This window comes from Dendrobates tinctorius, unplaced genomic scaffold (genome assembly GCF_039654945.1).
Source record: "Dendrobates tinctorius isolate UK_male_01 unplaced genomic scaffold, ASM3965494v1 ptg000107l, whole genome shotgun sequence".
In the NCBI taxonomy this organism is placed as follows: domain Eukaryota; kingdom Metazoa; phylum Chordata; class Amphibia; order Anura; family Dendrobatidae; genus Dendrobates; species Dendrobates tinctorius.
The window spans coordinates 37,953,476-37,971,733 of record NW_027361775.1 but is presented as its reverse complement, the minus strand read 5'-3'; the positions used below and the strand labels follow the sequence as shown (position 1 = coordinate 37,971,733).

At 52.7% G+C, this 18,258-nt stretch overlaps 1 protein-coding gene across 2 annotated transcripts in view; it reads left to right on the top strand.

Moving 5' to 3' along the window:
• The first annotated feature begins 4,346 nt into the window (after window positions 1-4,346).
• The window catches only part of TNK2 (tyrosine kinase non receptor 2), a 331,563-nt gene continuing 317,651 nt past the window's right edge, over window positions 4,347-18,258 (top strand). The window contains exon 1 of one of the 2 annotated variants that reach the window (XM_073589363.1): window positions 4,347-4,454. The gene's annotated coding sequence lies outside the window, so the exon portion shown is untranslated. Of the gene's footprint in view, window positions 4,455-4,616; window positions 4,636-18,258 lie in introns of those variants that run through there. The other variant, XM_073589364.1, reaches the window with a different exon arrangement.

Here is an 18,258-nt window from a genome sequence, read left to right as displayed (position 1 = left end):
TATATATATATATTCATTATAATTTGTTATAACTAACTGTAGTTAGCTACTATGCCCGGGCAGCGCCGGGCTCTTCAGCTAGTTATTTACATATATTTCATGTTCATTCCTCACCTATAAAGCTCAGTGAATATAATATACACCTGTTTATATGTGTTCATTCCCCTATTATCTACATATATATCGTATTCATTCCCCACCTATAAAGCACAGGGAATGTAATATACACCTGTTTATATGGGATATGTGTTCATGCCTCTATTATATACATATATTTCATGTTCATTCCCTACCTATAAAGCTCAGAGTATATAATATACACCTGTTTATATGGGATATGTGATCATTCCTCTATTATCTACATATATTTCATGTTCATTCCCCACCTATAAAGCTCAGGGAATATAATATACTCCTGTTTATATGGGATATATGTTCATTCCTCTATTATCTACATATATTTCATGTTCATTCTCCACCTATAAAGCTCAGGGAATATAATATACCCCTGTTTATATGGGATATGTGATCATTCCTCTATTATCTACTATTATCTACATATATTTCATGTTCATTCCCCACCTATAAAGCACAGGGAATATAATATACACCTGTATATATGGGGTTTGTGTTACTTTCCTAATTGTCTACATCAGAGGCATACCTAGGGTTTCGGTTCAGGGGGGGGCGAAACTTCTGAGTGGCACCCTAACTAGGTAACTTTGATTACAACTCGGTGACGCACCCTAATAGTGGATGTAGGAGATGACTGCACTGTTACTGAAAATAATCCCTATATAAAGACCAATACTGATATTACCACGATATGGTCAGTGATAAATACCAGTCCTACGGAACATATAAGTGATTAGTGCACAGTTATAGTTGGTGTCTTACCGCTGACGTTCTTTCTGATGGAATCGTTCACTTTTCACGTCTTTTCCATCTGGCCCAGACCGACATGACAACTCCTTCAGCCACGACTCTGCTACAGCGAATACAACAACGACCTGTTTCCCTTCTCATATTCCGGCCCCATCACCATGTATCCCCAACCTGCACAAACCCCTCATCCTGCTGATACCCGAATGCTGAGCCGCTGCTCCCGTATGTGTCCCTATTACTGCACCTGATACCCCAATGCTGAGCCGCTGCTCCCGTATGTGTCCCTATTACTGCACCTGATACCCCAATACTGAGCTGCTGCTCCCGTATGTGTCCCTATTACTGCACCTGATACCCCAATGCTGAGCCGCTGCTCCCGTATGTGTCCCTATTACTGCACCTGATACCCCAATACTGAGCCGCTGCTCCCGTATGTGTCCCTATTACTGCACCTGATACCCCAATGCTGAGCCGCTGCTCCCGTATGTGTCCCTATTACTGCACCTGATACCCCAATACTGAGCCGCTGCTGCCGTATGTGTCCCTATTACTGCACCTGACACCCCAATACTGAGCCGCTGCTGCCGTATGTGTCCCTATTACTGCACCTGACACCCCAATACTGAGCCGCTGCTGCCGTATGTGTCCCTATTACTGCACCTGACACCCCAATACTGAGCCGCTGCTGCCGTATGTGTCCCTATTACTGCACCTGACACCCCAATACTGAGCCGCTGTTGCCGTATGTGTCCCTATTACTGCACCTGACACCCCAATACTGAGCCGCTGCTGCCGTATGTGTCCCTATTACTGCACCTGACACCCCAATGCTGAGCCGCTGTTGCCGTATGTGTCCCTATTACTGCACCTGATACCCCAATGCTGAGCCGCTGCTGCCGTATGTGTCCCTATTACTGCATTTGATACCCCAATGCTGAGCCGCTGTTGCCGTATATGTCCCTATTACTGCACCTGATACCCCAATGCTGAGCCGCTGCTGCCGTATGTGCCCCTATTACTGCACCTGATACCCCAATGCTGAGCCGCTGCTGCCGTATGTGCCCCTATTACTGCACCTGATACCCCAATGCTGAGCCTCTGCTGCCATATATGTCGCTATTACTGCACCTGATACCCCTATGCTGAGCCGCTGCTGCCTCATGTGTCCCTATTACTGCGCCTGATACCCCAATGCTGAGCCGCTGTTGCCGTATGTGTCCCTATTACTGCACCTAATGCCCCAATGCTGAGCCGCTGTTACCGTATGTGTTCCTATTACTGCACCTGATACCCCAATGCTGAGCCTCTGCTGCCGCATGTGTCCCTATTACTGCACCTAATACCCCAATGCTGAGCCTCTGCCGTATGTGTCCCTATTACTGCACCTGATACCCCAATGCTGAGCCACTGCTGCCGTATGTGTCCCTATTACTGCACCTGATACCCCAATGCTGAGCCTCTGCTGCCGCATGTGTCCCTATTACTGCACCTAATACCCCAATGCTGAGCCTCTGCCGTATGTGTCCCTATTACTGCACCTGATACCCCAATGCTGAGCCACTGCTGCCGTATGTGTCCCTATTACTGCACCTGATACCCCAATGCTGAGCCTCTGCTGCCGCATGTGTCCCTATTACTGCACCTAATACCCCAATGCTGAGCCTCTGCCGTATGTGTCCCTATTACTGCACCTGATACCCCAATGCTGAGCCACTGCTGCCGTATGTGTCCCTATTACTGCACCTCATACCCCAATGCTGAGCCGCTGCTGCCGCATGTGTCCCTATTACTGCACCTGACACCCCAATGCTGAGCCAGTACTTCCGCATGTGTCCCTATTACTGCACCTGATACCCCCTGTACACACGCGTCTCCGCTCCGTACACGCTGTACACACGCGGCTCTGCTCCGTACACCCACGGCTCTGCTCCGTACACCCCGTACACACACGGCTCTGCTCCGTACACCCCATACACACACGGCTCTGCTCCGTACACCCACGACTCTGCTCCGTGCACCCCGTACACCCACGGCTCTGCTCCGTGCACCCCGTACACCCACGGCTCTGCTCCGTACACCCCGTACACCCACGGCTCTGCTCCGTACACCCCGTACACCCACGGCTCTGCTCCGTACACCCCGTACACCCACGGCTCTGCTCCGTACACCCACGGCTCTGCTCCGTACACCCCGTACACCCACGGCCCTGCTCCGTACACCCCGTACACACACGGCTCTGCTCCGTACACCCCGTACACACACGGCTCTGCTCCGTACACCCCGTACACACACGGCTCTGCTCCGCATACCCCGTACACACACGGCTCCGCTCCGTACACCCACGGCTCTGCTCCGTACACCCCGTACACACACGGCTCCGCTCCGTACACACCCACGGCTCTGCTCCGCACACCCCGTACACCCACGGCTCTGCTCCGTACACCCACGGCTCTGCTCCGTACACCCCGTACACACACGGCTCCGCTCCGTACACCCACGGCTCTGCTCCGTGCACCCCGTACACCCACGGCTCTGCTCCGTGCACCCCGTACACCCACGGCTCTGCTCCGTGCACCCCGTACACCCACGGCTCTGCTCCGTGCACCCCGTACACCCACGGCTCTGCTCCGTGCACCCCGTACACCCACGGCTCTGCTCCGTGCACCCCGTACACCCACGGCTCTGCTCCGTGCACCCCGTACACCCACGGCTCTGCTCCGTGCACCCCGTACACCCACGGCTCTGCTCCGTGCACCCCGTACACCCACGGCTCTGCTCCGTACACCCACGGCTCTGCTCCGTACACCCCGTACACACACGACTCTGCTCCGCACACCCCGTACACACACGGCTCCGCTCCGATTCTCCCTGCTCTGCCACAGAATAGCAGTGTAGTGTAGCTCCAGTGGGCCCCCTCAGAGCGCGGGGCCACCGCCCCCCCGCGGTAGCTATGCTACTGGTCTACATATAGTTCATCTTTATTTCATATCCAAGATGCCTAAGAAATCTCCATATCTTTGGACCTATAAGTCATTACGTTCATACTTTTTCTTCATTCTTTTTAGTCGGTCCCCAACCCGTGTACAGACCCTCAGCACTTCAAATTGTATAGGGGACAAGATTACAGGGGCGGCCTTTGATTTTTACCTCAGCAGCAGAAAACCTAATGGGGGACGGGGACCCTTCATGGAGGTACACTAGCTGGCGGTATAAACTCTGGCAGGCGTGGCACCTATAGATGTCCCCTATGTAGCACAATACCAGTGACGCCTTGGTCCCAGTATAATCTTCCATGTCCCAGGAAACCATCTCCAGTGGAATATCCATTCCTGCCCCTCCTGTCAGATACAGGCCACATTCACGGCTGGCACCGCCATCACCTGCGCGCATAGGACGCGACCAGTGGGCGCCGGTTACCATGGTGCCAGTGCGGGGTCTGTGCAGCACGTGGGCGCTCGTCGCTCGGCGCGCACTCTGGCGGGTTCCCGCCGCTCTCGGGAGCGCGCACTGCATCCTACGAGCGACGAGGATCCTCTTGCCCCCCGGAGAGAAGCGGCGACCTGTATAAGGTCAGTTGTAGACTCGTTGGTGTTGTGTGAGTGACGACCACCTGATGATATTAGCTGTGTGTGACGAGGGAGGAGACATGGCTGCACATTCCTGTCAGGACAAGTGTGCACATCCCCAGTCTCCAGCCGCCGCAGCAGCAGCTCGCCGTGTGCTCCGCCTGCTGCCACCTACCTCACACAGGTACAGGGATGCCATGGGGCTATGCACGGGATGATGGCGCCACGGCTGCCTGCACGGCTGGAAGCCATTGCCCTGCTGGAGTGAGGTTGATGTCGTGGGTGTCACAGGTGGCCGTGGCCTGTGTGTGGCGTGTGTCACAGGTGGCGTGTCACAGGTGGCCGTGGCCTGTGTGTGGCGTGTGTCACAGGTGGCCGTGGCGTGTGTCACAGGTGGCCGTGGCGTGTGTCACAGGTGGCCGTGGCGTGTGTCACAGGTGGCCGTGGCGTGTGTCACAGGTGGCGTGTGTCACAGGTGGCCGTGGCGTGTGTGTGGCGTGTGTTACAGGTGGCCGTGGGTGTGTGTGGCGTGTGTCACAGGTGGCTGTGGCGTGTGTCACAGGTGGCCGTGGCGTGTGTGGCGTGTGTCACAGGTGGCCTGTGAGTGGCGTGTGTCACAGGTGGCCGTGGCCTGTGAGTGGCGTGTGTCACAGGTGGCCGTGGCGTGTATGTGGCGTGTGTCACAGGTGGCCGTGGCGTGTGTCACAGGTGGCCTGTGAGTGGCGTGTGTCACAGGTGGCCGTGGCCTGTGAGTGGCGTGTGTCACAGGTGGCTGTGGCGTGTGTCACAGGTGGCCGTGGCCTGTGTGTGGCGTGTGTCACAGGTGGCCGTGGCCTGTGTGTGGCGTGTGTCACAGGTGGCCGTGGCCTGTGAGTGGCGTGTGTCACAGGTGGCCGTGGCCTGTGAGTGGCGTGTGTCACAGGTGGCCGTGGCGTGTGTCACAGGTGGCCGTGGCCTGTGTGTGGGGTGTGTCACAGGTGGCCGTGGCCTGTGTGTGGCGTGTGTCACAGGTGGCCGTGGCGGGTGTCACAGGTGGCCGTGGCCTGTGAGTGGCGGGTGTCACAGGTGGCCGTGGCCTGTGAGTGGCGTGTGTCACAGGTGGCCGTGGCCTGTGAGTGGCGTGTGTCACAGGTGGCCGTGGCCTGTGAGTGGCGTGTGTCACAGGTGGCCGTGGCCTGTGTGTGGGGTGTGTCACAGGTGGCCGTGGCCTGTGTGTGGGGTGTGTCACAGGTGGCCGTGGCCTGTGTGTGGCGTGTGTCACAGGTGGCCGTGGCGTGTGTCACAGGTGGCCGTGGCCTGTGAGTGGCGTGTGTCACAGGTGGCCGTGGCCTGTGAGTGGCGTGTGTCACAGGTGGCCGTGGCCTGTGAATGGCGTGTGTCACAGGTGGCCGTGGCCTGTGTGTGGGGTGTGTCACAGGTGGCCGTGGCCTGTGTGTGGGGTGCGTCACAGGTGGCCGTGGCCTGTGTGTGGCGTGTGTCACAGGTGGCCGTGGCGTGTGTCACAGGTGGCCGTGGCCTGTGAGTGGCGTGTGTCACAGGTGGCCGTGGCCTGTGAGTGGCGTGTGTCACAGGTGGCCGTGGCCTGTGAGTGGCGTGTGTCACAGGTGGCCGTGGCCTGTGAGTGGCGTGTGTCACAGGTGGCCGTGGCGTGTGAGTGGCGTGTGTCACAGGTGGCCTGTGAGTGGCGTGTGTCACAGGTGGCCTGTGAGTGGCGTGTGTCACAGGTGGCCTGTGAGTGGCGTGTGTCACAGGTGGCCGTGGCCTGTGAGTGGCGTGTGTCACAGGTGGCCGTGGCGTGTGTCACAGGTGGTCGTGGCCTGTGAGTGGCGTGTGTCACAGGTGGCCGTGGCCTGTGAGTGGCGTGTGTCACAGGTGGCCGTGGCCTGTGAGTGGCGTGTGTCACAGGTGGCCGTGGCCTGTGAGTGGCGTGTGTCACAGGTGGCCGTGGCCTGTGAGTGGCGTGTGTCACAGGTGGCCTGTGAGTGGCGTGTGTCACAGGTGGCCTGTGAGTGGCGTGTGTCACAGGTGGCCTGTGAGTGGCGTGTGTCACAGGTGGCCTGTGAGTGGCGTGTGTCACAGGTGGCCGTGGCCTGTGAGTGGCGTGTGTCACAGGTGGCCGTGGCCTGTGAGTGGCGTGTGTCACAGGTGGCCGTGGCGTGTGTCACAGGTGGCCGTGGCCTGTGAGTGGCGTGTGTCACAGGTGGCCGTTGCCTGTGAGTGGCGTGTGTCACAGGTGGCCGTGGCCTGTGAGTGGCGTGTGTCACAGGTGGCCGTGGCCTGTGAGTGGCGTGTGTCACAGGTGGCCGTGGCGTGTGTGTGGCGTGTGTCACAGGTGGCCTGTGAGTGGCGTGTGTCACAGGTGGCCTGTGAGTGGCGTGTGTCACAGGTGGCCGTGGCCTGAGTGTGGCGTGTGTCACAGGTGGCCGTGGCCTGTGAGTGGCGTGTGTCACAGGTGGCCGTGGCGTGTGTCACAGGTGGCCGTGGCCTGTGTGTGGGGTGTGTCACAGGTGGCCGTGGCCTGTGTGTGGCGTGTGTCACAGGTGGCCGTGGCGTGTGTCACAGGTGGCTGTGGCCTGTGTGTGGCGTGTGTCACAGGTGGCTGTGGCCTGTGTGTGGCGTGTGTCACAGGTGGCCGTGGCCTGTGAGTGGCGTGTGTCACAGGTGGCCGTGGCCTGTGAGTGGCATGTGTCACAGGTGGCCGTGGCGTGTGTCACAGGTGGCCGTGGCCTGTGTGTGGGGTGTGTCACAGGTGGCCGTGGCCTGTGTGTGGGGTGTGTCACAGGTGGCCGTGGCCTGTGTGTGGCGTGTGTCACAGGTGGCCGTGGCGTGTGTCACAGGTGGCCGTGGCCTGTGAGTGGCGTGTGTCACAGGTGGCCGTGGCCTGTGAGTGGCGTGTGTCACAGGTGGCCGTGGCGTGTGTGTGGCGTGTGTCACAGGTGGCCTGTGAGTGGCGTGTGTCACAGGTGGCCGTGGCCTGTGAGTGGCGTGTGTCACAGGTGGCCGTGGCCTGTGAGTGGCGTGTGTCACAGGTGGCCGTGGCCTGTGAGTGGCGTGTGTCACAGGTGGCCGTGGCCTGTGAGTGGCGTGTGTCACAGGTGGCCGTGGCCTGTGAGTGGCGTGTGTCACAGGTGGCCGTGGCCTGTGAGTGGTGTGTGTCACAGGTGGCCGTGGCCTGTGTGTGGCGTGTGTCACAGGTGGCCGTGGCGTGTCACAGGTGGCCGTGGCCTGTGTGTGGCGTGTCACAGGTGGCCGTGGCCTGTGTGTGGCGTGTGTCACAGGTGGCCGTGGCCTGTGTGTGGCGTGTGTCACAGGTGGCCGTGGCCTGTGTGTGGCGTGTGTCACAGGTGGCAGTGGCCTGTGTGTGGGGTGTGTCACAGGTGGCCGTGGCCTGTGTGTGGGGTGTCTCACAGGTGGCCGTGGCCTGTGTGTGGGGTGTCTCACAGGTGGCCGTGGCCTGTGTGTGGGGTGTCTCACAGGTGGCCGTGGCCTGTGTGTGGGGTGTCTCACAGGTGGCCGTGGCCTGTGTGTGGGGTGTGTCACAGGTGGCCGTGGCCTGTGTGTGGGGTGTGTCACAGGTGGCCGTGGCCTGTGAGTGGCGTGTGTCACAGGTGGCCGTGGCGTGTGTCACAGGTGGCCGTGGCCTGTGAGTGGCGTGTGTCACAGGTGGCCTGTGAGTGGCGTGTGTCACAGTTTGCCGTGGCGTGTGTCACAGCTAGCCGTGGCCTGTAGTGGCGTGTGTCACGGGTGGCCTGTGAGTGGCGTGTGTCACAGGTGGCCATGGCCCCTGTGGTGTAGGCGTAGCAGTCACAGGTGGCCATGGCCCCTGTGGTGTAGGCGTAGCAGTCACAGGTGGCCGTGGCCCCTGTGGTGTAGGCGTAGCAGTCACAGGTGGCCGTGGCCCCTGTGGTGTAGGCGTAGCAGTCACAGGTGGCCGTGGCCCCTGTGGTGTAGGCGTAGCAGTCACAGGCGGCCGTGGCCCCTGTGGTGTAGGCGTAGCAGTCACAGGCGGCCGTGGCCCCTGTGGTGTAGGCGTAGCAGTCACAGGCGGCCGTGGCCCCTGTGGTGTAGCAGTCACAGGCGGCCGTGGCCCCTGTGGTGTAGCAGTCACAGGCGGCCGTGGCCCCTGTGGTGTAGCAGTCACAGGCGGCCGTGGCCCCTGTGGTGTAGCAGTCACAGGCGGCCGTGGCCCCTGTGGTGTAGCAGTCACAGGCGGCCGTAGCCCGGGTGGTGTAGCAGTCACAGACCCTTCATGGATGATGTCCCCAGAGGATCACACACAATGGCCCTTGCCTCCTCTAGTGCTGGCATCGGGACAGCCTGTGTTCACATCTGCCTCAGCCGCTCCATCAGTCTCCATCATAGATGCCGTCATGTCTCGCACAATATGCAATAGGCTGGAGTCACACTAACCTGCGCAAAATACGGTCAGTATTTTACATGCGTAATACGGATGACAGACCCCTAAATAGTGCTCCGTATGTCATCCGTAATCAAGGTGTGGTCGCATATTTTGCGCATGTCAGCATCCGTATGTAATCCGTATGGCATCCGTATGGTGAGATTTTCTCGCAGGCTTGCAAAATGGACATATAATGGAGCCCTATGACAGTTTTAATAAAGAAATGAAAGAATGGATATAGACACATAGAATGCATGCATATATATATATATATATATATATATAAGTATTCTATGTGTCTATATCTATTCTTTCTATCTTTATAAAACCTGTCAGTGTGAGTTTACTGTATAGCGCACTGAATTGCCGGCTTTGCTCAAAGACACCTGGTGCGTATTTCTCGCAAGTCACACGTGTGGTCCGTGTGTAATCCGTATTTTTTGCGCACCCATAGACTTGCATTGGCGTATTACGGGCGTAGTACGCTGACAATCGCAGCATGCTGCGAGTGGCACGGAGCGTAGAATACGGATGAGAAATATACGGCTGGTGCGAGGGACCCCATAGAGAATCATTGGTCCGTGTCTAATGCGTGCTTTTTGCACCTCGCACTCTCCCGTATTCTTCGCCAGTGTGACCCCGGCCATACTCCTCTTCCTGGTGATAGTGGTCACCTCTGTGGACCCCGCTGTACACCAATAAGGGTCTTTTCACACAAGGGCAGGCTACGTAGGGGCTTGATGGCAAAGTATAGCCTGTGGAGCAAGCTACCGGCCATGGCCCATGAGCAGTGGCCCATCTTTATTGCGTGTACTTCTGGCTGCTTCATGTTCACATCACTGTACTGTCTGAGTGCTGCCCATGGGAAAAACTGACAGCCCTTGGACCAGTTCACGGGAGCAATTTTTATCTTTCGTTCTTTCGAATTTCCACGTAACACATGCGCTAGTCTTTTATGTGTTTCAGATGAGACTCGCCAATTCAAGTCTATAGGTGCCCAAAAAATTCTGAATCCCATATGGATCAACCGTATTGGATCCAATTTTTCTGGATACTTTTCAATTACTAACATAGGAAACTGTATTTACTGTATGTTGCATTTTCATACATACATTATACATGCTATATATACAGATGAAAAATCGTCTTGTTTTTTTATGAATCAAAATCGATCTTTTTTTTTTTTTTTTTTTTTTTCAATATGTGTGTGTGTGAAATTAGCCAGAAAGGGTGTGATGATGGGATTACAACACATGTGAAATTACGATGCTGAAGTTTGTTTCTTATTCGGCAATGTTTTTTTTCTGCTTTTTACAGGTTTAGCGACAAAAATAATTACAATAATAAAATGCAATGCAGTGAGGTGTCCTGATGTGAATACACTTAGGCTACTTTCACACTTCAGGTTTTCGGCGTCAGGCGCGATCCGGCGTCGTGCCGGAACGCCGGATCCGGCATATGTTTCTGAAAACCGGATGTGACGGATCCGGTTTTCTGCCGGATCCGTCTTTTTCTGGACAGACAAAACCGGATCCGTCTCATCCGGTTCATCCGTTTTTCTATCCGTTTTTTCGACGGATTACGCCGGATCCGGTTTTTAAAATTGACCCTTGTGGCCTTCCGAACGGGATTGGCTACTGGAAAACTATATATAGCGTGTTCCTACAGCCCTTCTTTGACAGGTTGTAGAGGAGAAAGTGCAGGTTGGAGAGAAGAGCAAGTTACTGGCGAAGATGGATGTTGTGATTGGAAATATTTTGAAGAATTTGGCGGATTTTACAGCGGAGGCGAATCGTTTGAGGGTGATTGTTCTGGAGAAGGAGAGAGCGAGACAGCAGCGCATCAGGCATCGTAGACGACGTTTGTGGATCCACCCCATCACAGCCAAGAGAATGACGCGTGGGGTCTATTCTACACTATGCATGGACCTTCGACGAAACCCGGATAAATTTTTTGGATATGTTAGGATGAAAATGGAGAATTTTGATTACTTGGTGGAGCGCATTGCACACCTCATAAGAAAAGCGGACACCTATTGCCGCTTCTCTGTTTCACCCGCAGAGCGTCTGATGGTGACTTTAAGGTAAGCCACATTTATTGGATGTGATCGCATCAGAGCACACTTTCACTGCAATCTTGTTGGTGGTAATTTGTATCTCCAAGTGTTATAGGTCAGTTTTGGTATGTAATGCTGTGATTTAAAACTAATTTATTGTTTTTTAATTCCCCACAGATTTCTTGCAACTGGAGAATCCCTTTCGTCACTGCATTTCCAGTACAGACTCGGGATTTCCACCATATCTGGAATTGTGAAGTACACATGCCGTGCACTGTGGGACTCCTTAGCTGAAGAGTTTTTACCAGAGCCCACAACAGAGGTGGATTGAAATTGCTGACAAGTTTCAACAGATATGTCAGTTTCCAAACTGCTTGGGCGCTGTGGACGGGAAACATATCCGCATTGTAAAGCCAGCTGGATCGGGATCTGAATATTTCAATTACAAGAAATATTTTTCAATTGTCCTCATGGCCATCGCTGACGCGGAATACAAATTTATTGCGGTTGATATTGGGGCTTATGGCCGCTCCAATGACTCTCAAGTTTTCAAACTGTCTGCCATGGGGCGTAAACTGTATGGAAACACCTTCCAGTTCCCACCACCTAGACCGCTGCCGCAAACATCTGGTCCACCTATGCCATTTGTCTGTGTAGGGGATGAAGCCTTCCAGCTGTCAGAACACCTTTTGAAACCGTACTCTAGCAGAGGATTGACAAGACCAAAACGCATTTTTAATTACCGCCTCACAAGAGCAAGAAGAATGGTTGAATGTACCTTTGGTATTCTGACAGCCAAATGGCGGGTCCTATTGACTGCGATCAACCTCAAGACAGAAACTGTGGACGAGGTGATCAAAGCGTGCGTGGTACTCCACAATTTTGTTATCTGCAAGGAACCCATTTCCATTGAGGACACCTCTGAAGAAACCACCTTGCAAGATTACCATGACATTACCACTAGAAGTTCTGTGACAGTTTCAGTAATGAGGGACAATTTTGCACTATACTTTGTCACCTCAAGGCAGAGTACACTGGCAGGATGACAGAGTGTGAAAGATTTGTGCCCTAACCAAACTTGTGTACCTTCTGGACCAACAGTATATACCTTTGCCAACCAAAGTTGGCTATCTTGTCATGGTCTCTATTTTTAGCTTTAGGCCACAGGTGTGTACCTGGTTGTGTTTTATGCAAAGTATTTCACCTTTTAACAAAAGTTGTGTACATTGTTAGGAAATCACCAACAATAAACACAACTTTTTAGGTGAAATACTTTGCTTCAAACACAACCAGGAACACAACTGTGGCAAAAAGCTAAAATTTACCCACAGTTATATACCTAGTTTTGAATACCATTTCACCTTTTAAATACCCTGTATTTAACCTTTTTCGCCGCAGAAAGAAATGACAGACAACCAGTGTAAAATAATTTAACTTTTATTGAAAAATGTTTTTTTTAGTAAACTTTTTTAAAATTTTAATAAACTTGTTTAATAAAACTTTGAAACTATAAAACTGAAACCATAAAACTGGTCATTTTTATTTAAATACACACATTATAATTCTGTGTAGTGTGTGGTGGAAATACTGCTGTAGGGGCTGCGGGACACTTCGACACTGGGAGTGTGGAGAGAGGACTGGGATCGTGGTGGGGAAGGAACAGTTAGAGGTGAAGGTGTGGAAAAAACTACAGAATGGGTGGACATGTGGGAAGCAGAAGAGGTGGTGGGTGGTGGAGTGGAGGGTTGGGCAGGGACTGTAGGAGCAGATGATGTTGATGGCAAGTTGTATGGGGAAGGAGTTTGGTACGGGGCAGGTTGCTGGAAGTGGGGAGATGTCTGGTACGGGGCAGGTTGCTGGAAGTGGGGAGATGTCTGGTACGGGGCAGGTTGCTGGAAGTGGGGAGATGTCTGGTACGGGGCAGGTTGCTGGAAGTGGGGAGATGTCTGGTACGGGGCAGGTTGCTGGAAGTGGGGAGATGTCTGGTACTGGTGAGGTTGCTGGTACTGGTGAGGTTGCTGGTGCTGGGGAGGTTGCTGGTGCTGGGGAGGTTGCTGGTGCTGGGGAGGTGGATGGTGCTGGGGAGGTGGATGGTGCTGGGGAGGTGGATGGTGCTGGGGAGGTGGATGGTGCTGGGGAGGTGGATGGTGCTGGGGAGGTGGATGGTATGTAATAGGAGGGGGAGGATGGAAAGTGGCTGGAGGTGGATGGTATGTAATAGGAGGGGGAGGATGGAAAGTGGCTGGAGGTGGATGGTATGTAATAGGAGGGGGAGGATGGAAAGTGGCTGGAGGGGGTGTAGATGTAATAGGAGGGGGAGGATGGAAAGTGGCTGGAGGGGGTGCAGGTGGAGGAACTACTGTGGTGGGAGGAGGAGGAGGTTGGGAGGTAACTTGCTGGAGAGCAGCGTGGCATGAATGCATTACATGCATCTGCTGGGCAGGAGAGAGCGTTTCCATGCGCTCCACAACAGACCTGAAAAAGGTGTGGTTTGGCGAAGATCTTGCTTCTGAATGCATGGTTTCCAGAAGTGTCTTCACCTCCAGAATGCTGGAGTTGATCTGCTGATAGCCTGCGGATATTTGCTCTGACAAGACTTTGAGACAGTTCTGGAAAGATGCATTCAGATGCAAGAACTCTGGCGCATAAGTCTTTTCCTGACCCCTCTGCCGCTGCCGCCCAGTACCCGCAGGTGTACTAGAGGTGGCAGGGGCAGAAGGGTGGGGTAAAGGGAAAGCGATCTCCTCACCAGCAGCTTCATGTAATGTAGGCGGCCACGATGCTCCTGTGCTGGTGGATGGGACAGATGGGTCGAATGTGTGGGAAGGCTGGGAAGGTGCAGATGTACCGGGGCGGTCGAAGTGTCCCTCGGTGCCGGTCTCCTCAGGGATCGCCTGAGAAGGGTCCAATCGTGCCGGCTCCCGAGTGCTGCTCACCGTGCTGTGGAATAAAGAGAAAAAAAAACAATTAAAATACTGACATGGTATGGCCCTGGCTGAAAAATTTTTTTACATATAACATTTTTTTTCACATGTGGTGTGTAATATTTACCTTCTGGTGAACATTGTTTCCCGGAGGAACGACAGGGCTTCTGCGTACTTGTACTTGCTCCTGCGTCCTCCAGATCCACTCGGGGCCCGCATCTCTTTATTGAACTCCTTCTTGAAACGATCCCTCACAGACCGCCACCGATTCACAATTCTGTTCCCTGAAACAAGAAAGGAGTGGTTAGTATACAACATCAGTGTTTCCCAAACTCCAGTCCTCATGGTCCCCAGGGGTCATGTTTTCATGATTTCTATAGTAAATAGAAATCCTGAACACATGATCCGTGGGGACCACGAGGACTGGAGTTCGGGAAACACTGGTTTACATCAAGCAACCGGTACTGTATATACTTACGCTCTTTAATCTGGGCCCGAGCTTCGAGGTCCTCCCAGCGGCCCACAAGGAGAGAACAGATTTCCTCCCAGAGTCGTCGGGTAACAATCAGGTCAGCGTGGCGGCGGTCAGCCATATTCCAGAGCGGCTCCCTTTCTCTGACGAGATCGATGAGGCGGTCCACATCAATCCCTCCATCCTCACCGTCAGAGTCGGGAGCACGCTGTGAAGGCTGTTAAAGAAAAAGACAAAAATAACATAATTAGCCTCCACAAAAGAAATGAAATAAAAAGTGCAAAAAAACAAAGCAAAAATATTTATACTTACACGCTGGTGACCGCCGCGTTGCTGTCGCCGACGACCCTGGGAGGCACTGCGAGGACCTCTTGGCCAAGCACCAGATTGGGAAGACTAGAGAAGAAAACAAAAAAAGTTATGTCTTTGGATGTAGGCATTTGTTTGCTGTGTGTGGTCTGCAGAACATTTTCTATGTGTTTCTGCGTTTGATGCAAAAAACTTACGAATTGTGAGCCCACTCCAAGTGTCTGACCACCCCTTCCTTCTTCTTCTGGGAGCTCCTCTTCATCTTGTGATTCCTGTTTTGAAATAAAAGGCAATGAATAGACATATATTACAGAGAAGATGGATTTTGGAAATAAAAACTTACCGTCAAACGCTGACGATGCGAGGGAGGGCTCCCAGAAGATGTGCTGTCCTCTTGCTGGCCAGACTCCATGGCTGTGGGTGGTGTTACAGCTGCTGCCAGTGAAGCCAGTGCTGCTGCTGCTGCTGCTGCATCTCTTGGGCGGCTGTTGAATAAAGAGAAACAAAGGGCCAATGAATATCTTGATATTCAATAGCCCTAGTTTGGAGGAATGGGGGATTTGATAATTACCGTCTCTCATCTGCTGCTGGCCTCCCCTCCTCAGCATGTTCTATTTGCTGCTCCATTTGGGGTGGTGGTGGTGCGGATGGTGCTGCAGTGGTCTCCTGCCTTCTCCTGCGCCTGGTTGCTGTCTTGGGTGGCACGTTGGGTGTGGCTGTGGGTCCCACTGTCTTGCTTTTATATATGTCTTGTGGGCAGAGCTACTGAGCATGCTCAGACCAAAAAACCGGATCCGGCCGACGGATCCGGCTTTCGCCGGATCCGGCGCATTGCGGCGCTCATAGGCTTTCATTGTGTGAAAAAGCCGGACGCGCCGGATCCGGCGTGTCCGGCTTTTTCGCCGGAGACAAAAAACGTTACAGTCACCGTTTTTTCCAGACGCCGGATCGCGACACATTGCCGGATCCGGCGAAAACCGGATGAAACGCATGGCCATCCGGCGCGATCCGTCGCAAATGCAAGTCAATGGGGGGGGAAACGGATGCGGCATTGCATTTCGCCGGATCCTGTTTCTGTCAAAAGCGCCGGATCGCGCCTGACGGCGAAAACCTGATGTGTGAAAGAGGCCTTAAAAGTCTTCAGAGGCTGGACAGACATCTGTCTTGGATGATTTAGTGACTCCTGCGTTGAGCAGAGGGTTGGACCAGATGACTAAGGCCTCTTTCACACATCAGTTTTTTGGCGTCAGGCGCAAACGTCTGTGCGACGGATCAACAAATCCGTCGCAGATTGTGAAAAACTGATGCGACAGATCCGTTTTTTTCATCTGTTTCTTCCTTTTTTTGACGAATCCGTCGAAAGAATAGATAGATGGATAGAAAGAATAGATACATTACCTACGGTAACCTCTTCCCTTGGATATTCCCACGCTTCAGAGTTCACTCCAGGTCAGGCTGTGAGGGAGAGGAGCTTCAGTGACGTCAGTGCTAGTCCCCTTAAATGCTGCTGTCAATAGCAACTACGGCATCTAGATGGTTTAGTGTGGGGCTCCGTCTTTAACTCCATTGCCACCCTAAGGCTATGTGCCCACGTTGCGTGTTAAAACGCACACTAAAAACCGGACTCCTTCCCAGAAATCGCTCTTTTTTTTTTCCCACGCGATTTCACCGCGATTCTGTTCGCGATTTTGCCGCGATTTTCTCAAGCACTTTCCAAGCGATTTGAAGCATCGCCTGGAAAGTGAATGACAGGTTGGTCACACTCGTCAAACATAGTGTTTGACAAGTGTGACCAGGTTTTTACTATTGAGGCCGCCTATGCGGCATCAATAGTAAAAGATAGAATGTTAAAATGCTAAAAAAAATAAAAAATCGGGGTTTATTTACCTTCCGACATCCCGCGCTGCCATACCGGGCCACAGCGTTCCCAGTAATGCCTTGCGAGACCTGTGATGACGTTGGTCTCGCGTTACTATAGCGATCTCGCAAGACCACGTCATCACAGGACCTTGCCACAAGGCATTACTGGGAACGCTTAGGCCGGGAATGCAGCGCGGGACGTCGGAAGGTAAATATACCCCGATTTTTTTATTTTTTATTCTTTTTTTTACAGGGGTATGGTACCCAGGGCCTGGAGGACAGTCTCCTCTCCTCCACACCGTGGGTACCAACCGCACATGAGACGCTTAACTTCCCGCATGGTGGGCACAGCCACATGCGGGAAGTAAGCAGTTCTCATGCATTCCTATGGGTGCGGAATCGCGGCAATTCTTTGCGATTCCGCACAAAAGAATGACCATGCTGCGATTTTTTTTCCGCGATGCGATTCCGCCTCGGAAAAAAGCGCAGCATTAGCACAGCATGTGCGGAATGCCATAAGAATGCATGGGGGGCGTTCTGTACACGATTTTTAAACGTTTTCGCGCCGAAAATCGCGTCAAAATGCTTAAAAATCGCATCGTGGGCACACAGCCTAAGGGTATGTGCACACGTTGCGGAATCGTCTGCGAATTCACAGTGGATTTGGCCCTGCGGATCCCCAGCAGTTTTCCATGTGATATACAGTACCATGTTATCCTATGGAAAACAAAAACCGCTGTGCACTTGCAGTGGAAAATTCCACATGGAAACGCAGCGGTTTATTTTCCGCAGCATGTCAATTCTTTGTGCGGATTCCGCAGCGTTTTTACACCCATTCCATTATAGGAATTTGCAGGTGTGAAAATGCATGCTAAATCCACAGTGAATCTGCAGGCAAAACGCAGGTAATTTTACCTGCGGATTCTGCAGATTCCGCACGGAAAAATCCACACAAGAATCCTCAACGTGTGCACATACCCGAAGATCTTGTTCCTGATGTTTGTCATGGTAGTTCATGGTCAAATAACCTGTTCAGAAGTTATTAACATTTAGAAGGTAAAGATGAAATTTAATTGCTAATTTTTTTTAGTTTTTTTTTTTTTGTTTTTAATTTCTGATATTTTTATGACTGACCCCAAAACATGTCTACCCAAATTTACCATTATCATAATGTACAACATGTCACGAAAAAACATTCTAAAAATAAATGGGATATTTAGAAGCCTTCTACAGTTATTACCACATACAATGACACTTATCAGATTTTGAAAAATTGGCTCAGTCACTAAGGGGTTAATGTAAAACAATGTGCTTCTTTCTGCACTAAAGAAACACACAAAAAATGCTACGTGTAATCAAGCTTTAGGCTGGGGTCTAATGACTCTCAGCTCCATATCCACTGCAAGCGTGAGCCGAGTGTCTTGCTGCGGTGATCCAATCCACTTGCATGCGACAATCGTAGCACAGGTGAGGAGAAGATTAATCTATCCATCTTCTCCGTTGCCTGTCTCAACGTACAGTATATTTGACTGTCATCCAAGTGCAGTCCAATGTTTTGTGCGCACCCATAGACTGCATGCTGCGTTATCTCGTGCTGAATTGGCATGAGAAAATAAACGTAGATCTGAATTGCCCCATAGATTAAGGGTATGTGCACATGTTGCAGATTTGCTGCAGATCCGCAGCTGATTTTCTGTGCGGATTCGCTGCAGATCCGAAAGTGTGTGACCAACCAATGTTATTCAATGAGGAAAAAAAATGCTGTGCACATGCTGCGGAAAATTCCG